The sequence below is a fragment of the Dipodomys spectabilis genome, unplaced genomic scaffold (assembly GCF_019054845.1).
Source record: "Dipodomys spectabilis isolate Male_0828 unplaced genomic scaffold, ASM1905484v1 ptg000290l, whole genome shotgun sequence".
Lineage (NCBI taxonomy): Eukaryota > Metazoa > Chordata > Mammalia > Rodentia > Heteromyidae > Dipodomys > Dipodomys spectabilis.
In genome coordinates this window covers 482766-490877 of record NW_024870967.1, presented here as the reverse complement: position 1 = coordinate 490877, position 8112 = coordinate 482766, and the positions used below count along the sequence as shown (strand labels likewise).

Genomic DNA, 8112 nt, shown 5'->3' with positions numbered 1-8112 from the left:
CTATTAATCAGTAATCCCACTGCTGGGCATTTAACCAGGTGGCCACAAGCAAGACCACACTAAAGTTACCAGCAAAATTATGTTTATCACAGTATTATTTACCATAGCTAAGATATGGAATCCATCCAGATGCCCCTCAGTAGATGAATGGATCAAGAAAATGAGACACACACACACACACACACACACACACACACATGGAATACTATGCTTTCATCAGAAAGAACGATACCACCTCATTTGTAAGGAAATGGAAGTTCTTGGAAAAAATTATATTAAGTGAAGTAAGCCAGACTTAAAGAAACATAGGTCCTACGGTTTCCCTTATTTGTAATAATTAGTTTACACCAAGGATAATCTCATGTCCTATGTTGAGCATACAACATTATTGCTATATTGTTTGTTATTATTTCTGCAAACAGGCAGGTATATTTAAAGAATTATGCTCATCTTATCCATTACTGGAGGAAGAGCATCCAAAAGAGCAACCCCTACTAGGAAGAACAACTCCTACTTATTTAGCTTCATTCCTACGTAAGGCCAGTGTTGTCCCCTGTATCCTCATGCTGGACATTACAACTCTATACCGGTTCATCCTGTATATCTACTATCTTCTACATTGTGACCTAAATGCCCCAGCAATTCCACTTTGCTTTACTTTTCAAAAAATTTCACTCTTAATGTTTGAGGTTGGTGTGTGTGTGTGTGTGTGTGTTTACAAAAATCAGAAGACAACATTTTTCCTCATTTACAATATATCTTTCAGGTCATTATAAGTTGTGGCTAATGGGAGAAGTCTCTTGCTATTTTAAGGATGAAACAGAAAAATATATTTGTGCATGCACCACAGTTGTTTATTAGTCTGTAGTTGAACACTGAATTTCGATTTATATCTTGGCTGTTGTTGTGAATAAGGTGAATAACAGTGAACTACAGATATATTTATGAGTTACCCAGAGAGAAATAATCACATGATTGGTGGGTCAGGTGATATTTCAACTTTGGATTTCTTTAGAAAACTGCATACTACTTTCTACAAGGAGAGTATTAACCTGTATTTTGACCAAGAGTGTAGAAAATTTCCTTTTCTCCACACTCTCACCAGCCAACCTTATTACCTTTTGAGTTTTTTTAAAGGGCATGTTTTTAATGTGTGCAATACCCAAGATGACCTCAGACCCAAATCCTTTTACTCCAACCTCCTAAAAGCTTCGAATTACACGTCTTTACCACCACACCTGGTTCCTTTGATTTTTTTTGATAAGAGTTATAATAGTTATGAAGTAGTATCATAGTAATTTTGAATTGCATTTCTCTAATGACTTTTGTTTACAAAACATTAAGCCAGCATAGAAGTTGTATTAAACACAACTTTGTAAACCCACTGGCGATTTTCAGAGCTTTTTGGTAAACATATCTATTCAGAAATTTTGACAATTTTTAATCAAGTTTCTTGTTAATCTCATCTTTAATCTCTCTGTACAAAATCAATAATTTCAAGGTAGTAGAAAGGAAAAAATAAAGAAACTCCTAACATTTTTCAGTTTTCAATAACATGATATTGCTTAAATCATTTTCTGTTAATGCTTGAGACTATATAACTCAATTTAGTTATACCTTATACAAGGCTATGTATTTTATTTTACGTTGATTTTTCTTTCCAAAGCTTGTGTGACTAATTTCCCTTGGTTCCTTTCTGTCTCATGTAGTTCAGATTTCAAACTGAAGAATAAATGGAAGGAACAAACAAAAAAAAATACAGTTCCTCTCATCTGATGATGCCTCTACAAGAATGAGGAAAGACCTATGATAGAATATCAAAAAGACAATTCATTCTTCTAGGTCTTCTTTATCTTTGTGATGTAACTTAAATGATGTAACTTAAATGGAAGGAAGCAAACCAAAAACTTAGTTCCTCAAATCTGATGATGCCTCTACATGAATGAGAAAAGACCTATGATAGAATATCAAAAAGACAATTCATTCTTCTAGGTCTGCCTTATCTTTGAGATGTAACTTAAATGATGTAAAACACAATATACTGCTCAGATACTTTTGTTTTATCAGTTTTGTACATTTTCATTTGGACTTCATCTCAGTCTACAACATTCCTTCATTATTATGTCCCTTATATTTTTACACTAACAAGGCTTAAGATAACCAGTTTGATTTACAGCATGAGAAGTTATCTACCCGGCTTCCTTGGAAGTAGAGCATGATTAATAGATAACATTGCTCACTACATGTAATGGTTTCTGTAATACTTATGACATTCTATTTAGTATTTAAAAAAAAAACTTCTGGCTAAACTCAAAGCTCATGTATAGAAGTTTATGTTAAGTATTTTACAAGTTTTATTTCTCTTAATTCTTAAGATAACATTTGCTATAATGCTAATGTTATTACTATTTTAGTGTTGGGAAAAATTGTAATTAAAGGCACTAAGTGCATGGCCCAAAGACACACAGTGAGGAAGGAAATGAGTCAAAGTTTCCAAAAGTCTTTCAGCAATACACAAAAGGTAGGTAAATTCTTTCCATTCTCTTACACTCTCAATTCAATATTCATATTGCCCAAGAAATTATAGCATAGCAAATATTGCCCATCGTGATTGTTTTCTATCACATTTTGTCTTCAACACAGACTGTCTTGGTGACATTGGATTATCATGCACAGAGCTGAGCTTCTAAATTGAGGTCCAAAGAGAAACAAATTTCTTCTGTCCCACAGTTCCAGTTTCCTTTTTTAAAAAGTACCAAAACTTTTAAATATCATCACTTACTATCTTTTAAGAATCCAAAAATGAAATAAATTCACATTTAATCAATCCAAAATGTTTTAAAAGTAGGAGATAATTAAACAGGCCCCCATGAAGTAAATTTTCTTCTACTTTTAAAATTATGCTGAAAGCCTTGTATTGGCTAGTCACACCTGTAATCCTATCTACTCGGGATAGCTACTCAGGAGCCTGGGATCTGTGGATAACCATTGGAAGTCAATCAGGGCCAAAAAAAAAAATTCATGAAATTATTTTTCAAAATTTTTAATGAACTAGCAAAGACCCAGGAAAGAAAATGTAGCTCATATAGTACCTCACCAACCTAGAGAAGAAAGGCCTAGCAAGACCTTTAAGCCCTGATTTCAAACTCTGAGCATGCCAACACACATGCATGCACATGCGTTCACGCGCACACATTTTTTCCCTTCCCCTCCCCAAATTAGAGAAGCGTACATACAAGAGGCAGATGCACCAACTTCAAACACAGAGAAAACAAGGGTTATAGCGTGGGGGAGGAACATACAAAGAAACGAAAATTCACATCGCACATTATAAGTACGTTAGAAACAATAGCAAGAAACAAAAAACTACTTGTTTCCCTATCGTGGGGTTCAATTCCCTTAACATTATCATTTCTGTTCATATGCACATAGCTTTTGACCTTGTCTGCTTAACCCAGACATATATTCGTTATTGAAAATAAGGGAAACCATGGGACCTGTTTCTTTGGACTTGGCTTACTTCACTTAATAAATTTTTTTCCAAGTCTTTCCATTTCCTAACAAATGGGGCAATGTCATTCTTTCTGATGGAGGCATAGAATTCCCTTGTGTATATACATCACATTTTCTTGATCCATTCATGTAGTGGGGACAGCTGGTTGGTTCCATATCTTAGCTATGGTAAATAATGCTGCAATAAACATAGTTGTGCTGGTAGTTTTAGTATGGTCTTGTTTGTGATCATTTAGTAAATCCCCAAAAGTGGGACTGCTGGGTCAAAGGGGAGCTTTATGTGGAATCTTTTGAGGAACCTCCATAATGCCTTCCAAAGTGGTTGAACAAGTTTACACTCCCACCAAGAATGTTGTATGGTTCCCTTGTGGCCACATCCCCTCCAGCATCTGTTGTTGTAAAAATATGAAACACACCACGAATTTGCATATCGTCCTTGCGCAAGTGCCATGCTACTCTTCTCTGTATTGTTCCAATGTTAGTGTATGTGTGGCTGAATTGAGCACAGAATATTTTTTATATCAAAAGTGCAATTGTGGGGGCTGAGAAGGTGGCTCAGTGGTAGAGCGCTTGCCTTACATGCATGAGGCCCTGGGTTCGATTCCTCAGCACCACATGAGCAAAAAGAAAAAAGCTGCAAGTGGCGCTGTGGCTCAAGTGGTAGAACGCTAGCCTTGAGCTGAAGAGCTGAGGGACAGCGCCCAGGCCCAGAGTTCAGGCCCCATGAATGGACCCCCCCCCAAAAAAAGTGCAGTTGGATTTTATTAAACTAGACAATTCAACAAAAAGTAAGTTCAAAAGAATTGTCATGAAATTTTAGAACCATATATTTCTTACATAAGCACAAATTTAAGAATAAAGTCAAGATTGACATGTCAAAAACAAAATAATTCCAGATATTTGTTGCTCAAGAAATGTGTAGGAGGGGGATTCAATTATTCTATACAAGGCACCTGTCATAATGAACACTGCACCAAGTGTTAAGGTTTGTTAAAAGTTTTAATGTTTTAAATATATTTAATTTTGGGAATTTGTTTACATATGCCAAAATTAGGACTGTTTGGCAGGTATAAAACTTTTCCATAAAGTATTTAAGATTTATGGTAGCAGACATATACTACTAAGTATGTACATTTCAGAGTTTCGAGAAACTTTATCAATGAGAAGTTGCAAAGTTTTTGTGTAAAGAAGCAGAATGAAGTGTTAACACTTTGTTAACTACACAGGCTGTTAAAACTTTAGGGCTTCCTCAGTTTATAAGTTAACGAGGAAAAATGATGATATAAGCCATAAACAAATAATGAGAAGAGCCATAAATAGTAATCTTAGTGGATAGCTTTAAAGACTATTCATATTCTATAAAACTCTTGATGAACATCACAACCTCAGTCAGTGTTAAATGTACAGGATTATGAGAAAATAGTAAAATCTAATATGTAGTACACTTCAAATAGTGAAAACAGTGATAATATTTTTGTTTTTTATTTTACTAATTATTAACATTTAATTATTGTTTTCTTTATTTGTAGCATTGTTTTACTTGTTGAAATACAGTACAACTTTTTTTGGGGGGTCTGGTCATGGGGCCTGGGCGCTGTCCCTCAGCTCTTCAGCTCAAGGCTAGCGCTCTACCATTTGAGCCCCAGCAATAATTCCGGCTTTTTTCTTTTTCCTGAGGAATCTAACCCAGTTCCTTATGCATGCAAGGCAAGCGCTCTACCGCTGAGCCACCTTCCCAGCCCTAGTACAACTTTTTGTAAATCATCATTAGGAGGCACTTTGAGAAGGTTACTTGGATGGTCAAACCAATTTTTATAGGTGCATGTTCATTTAAAAAGAGGAAAATTGAGATCAAAATATTTATTTAAAAAATTATCAAATAGAGTCTGAGTCAGAAGTTTTGATAAATGTCCACACCTAAAATTTTATCCCTAGGCTGAAGCAGCGGTATTACAGAGTTAAGGCCAAAACAGTGACAGACTGTGGGTTGTTCTTTATTTTGATTTTGTTGGTCATGAGGCATGTACTCATGGGCCTGGGTGTTGTCCCTCAGCTCAAGGCTAGCGCTACCACTTGAACCACTGCACCACTTCCATGTTTTTTTGCTTATGTGGTGCTGAGGAATCAAACCCTGGGGATGATGCATGCAAGACAAGCACTCTACCACTGAGCCACCTTCCCAGAAACTGTGCTTTAAAAAATCATCTAAACAACATTTGCTTTCTGCTTTCGGTAATAGACTGAGAGATATAAATATATTTTTATATTTTTGTGAATTGTACTTCCAAATTTATACTAACTTCAGCCACTTTATCCTTTTCAAAGTCATAAATATCTCTGAGAGTTTGCTTCAGTGAAGATTGTTTTTTCATTTATAATTTCTTCTGAGTTATTTTTATTTTTATCAAAATAACTTTATATTTCATGTTGATTTGTTATCATATAACAAATACCTTCAAATGTACACATAGAGTCTAAAGATAGCAGTATGAATATTCTCATACAGCTCTTGTTTGTCTGTTATGCACTTCTAGTATTGTGATATTTCCCTCTCTCTTTCACTCTCTCCCATGTCTAAGTACCATGTCTGGTACTTAGAATTTCGGCTTGTCTACTACTATACTTCAGGATCCACTAGTTTTGTGGGAACATGATAGCGACCATCAGTTACCCTTGCATTCTTTAAGAGTTATAAGAGTGACTTGATATTATTCTTTGCCATAATAAATGGCAAAAGAGCAGATCTAGGAATTCCTTTTCACGTTTACTATTATAAATTTTATCTCATAGGAATCATTGGGATGGATAAGATACTGTTAACCTGTGACCTAAAAGTTCTCTTTCTTTTACAAACAACCTTTTTCTTTTATTATCAGTTAGTAACTACACATAATGAAAACAAAGCTAGCCTATGGAAAGTGGACCGAAGTTGCTCACAGGGATGAAAAAAAAAAGGAATGTGGGAAGTGTGTACAAAGGATGCCCATCATAGAACACAGATCTTAGGAGCAATTTATCATGTACACTTTGTGAGAAAGACAATGTGCTGTGAACTATAGGTTAAATCACTGAACAACTGATATATATATGCACATATATTTGTATATGTATATTTATTTATATATGCACACATATGTGTATATGCCCTTATATATGTACACATGTATGTTACTGTACACGCAAATACACACGTACATGTACACATGTATACATGCACACATGGAGAAAGACACATAGATATAGCCAACACAAGTTTCACTAGGTGTTGAATATGCCTCAAATGGAATGCTTGGAACAAAGTATGTTCAAGATGTATTTGTCTCTAAGCGTTTTTTTTACCACTCTCTTATCTCTTAAAACTTGTACATTTAGAGAGATTCCACTTGCAAAATGCAGTACAAGGGATAGCAAATCACTCAGAAAACTCAGTAAGTAAAGTTCATATGGTGTTTCCTTGCTCCCCACAGAATGCTTGCTCTTGTAGAAACTCTCAACAATCAAAGTAGAAGGAGAATGCCCTGGTAAAGAATAAAGTTATAAGGCTTTAAATGGCATCCTTACTTGAGCTTTTTCCAAGGACTGGATTCTACACATACATTTAACCAACTCATGTGAAAAGTCTTATGTGAGAAATGCTGACTAAGGTCTTGCTGATTTCCTGGCCAAGAAAATAAGAAAAAAAGAAAATATTTTTAATGTTTTAAAGTTTGAGAATAATTTGTAACCTGTCAATAAATGTGTAGAACACAATTATACCAAGTAACAAAAAATGATGGTGTTTCATTTATGTGCTCTTGGCCTTGATGAGTGATTTTAGGTGTGTCTACACAAGTAGAATCAGCATAAATCAAGCTAGCACTTCTTCATTTAAGATATAAGGAAAGGATACAGGTTGACCCATTCTAACAATGAGGTGTACAAGACAGTCTATCAAGGGGTGGGGGGTGAATGGGGAAGTTGGGGAGGAGTGAAGGAATGGTATGGTAGAGGAAAAACAAATGAGGGGGTAACAATGCTCAATAAGAAATATACTCATTACCTTACTTAGGTAACTGTAACTCCTCTGTACAGTATATTTACAATAAAAAATATATATTAAAAAGATACAAGGAAAACTTCTGTACTTATAGGAAGTTGTATTTATCACTCAATATCAGTAAGGTATTGGTTTTAGGACCAAAGGTATATGAAAACTTTGGATACTCAAATTCTCTACGTAAACACAGTATATTATTCACTTTAGAATCTGCCCACAAGCTAGTGCAGAGTAATTGCTATGAAAATTTTTACTGCATTCTAGGTTTGAAATGAAACATAAAAATATATGCAATATCAACAGATACAAATTTTTTCAGATAAATGTTGTTTGCAGTTTGTGGATGGAATTAGGAGAGCAATTTTGAAAAGCACACATTTCATCACCAAGACCGGTCTGCAAATTTTAACAAGGAGCTAATACAGCATCATTGAATAGTATGGAACTCCAAGGAGAAATACTTGAATTGAGACATTATCAGAAAAGGTAACCACAGGGCCTGGGAAGGTGGCTCAGTGCTAGAGTGCTTGCCTTGCAATGCATGAGGCCCTGGGTTCGATTCC

At 35.1% G+C, this 8112-nt stretch overlaps 1 non-coding gene across 1 annotated transcript; it reads right to left on the bottom strand.

Moving 5' to 3' along the window:
- Positions 1-3912: 3912 nt before the first annotated feature.
- LOC122126911 lies at positions 3913-4019 on the bottom strand. The gene has a single exon (XR_006151039.1). It is a non-coding gene; the product is annotated as a U6 spliceosomal RNA (small nuclear RNA).
- Positions 4020-8112: the final 4093 nt, after the last annotated feature.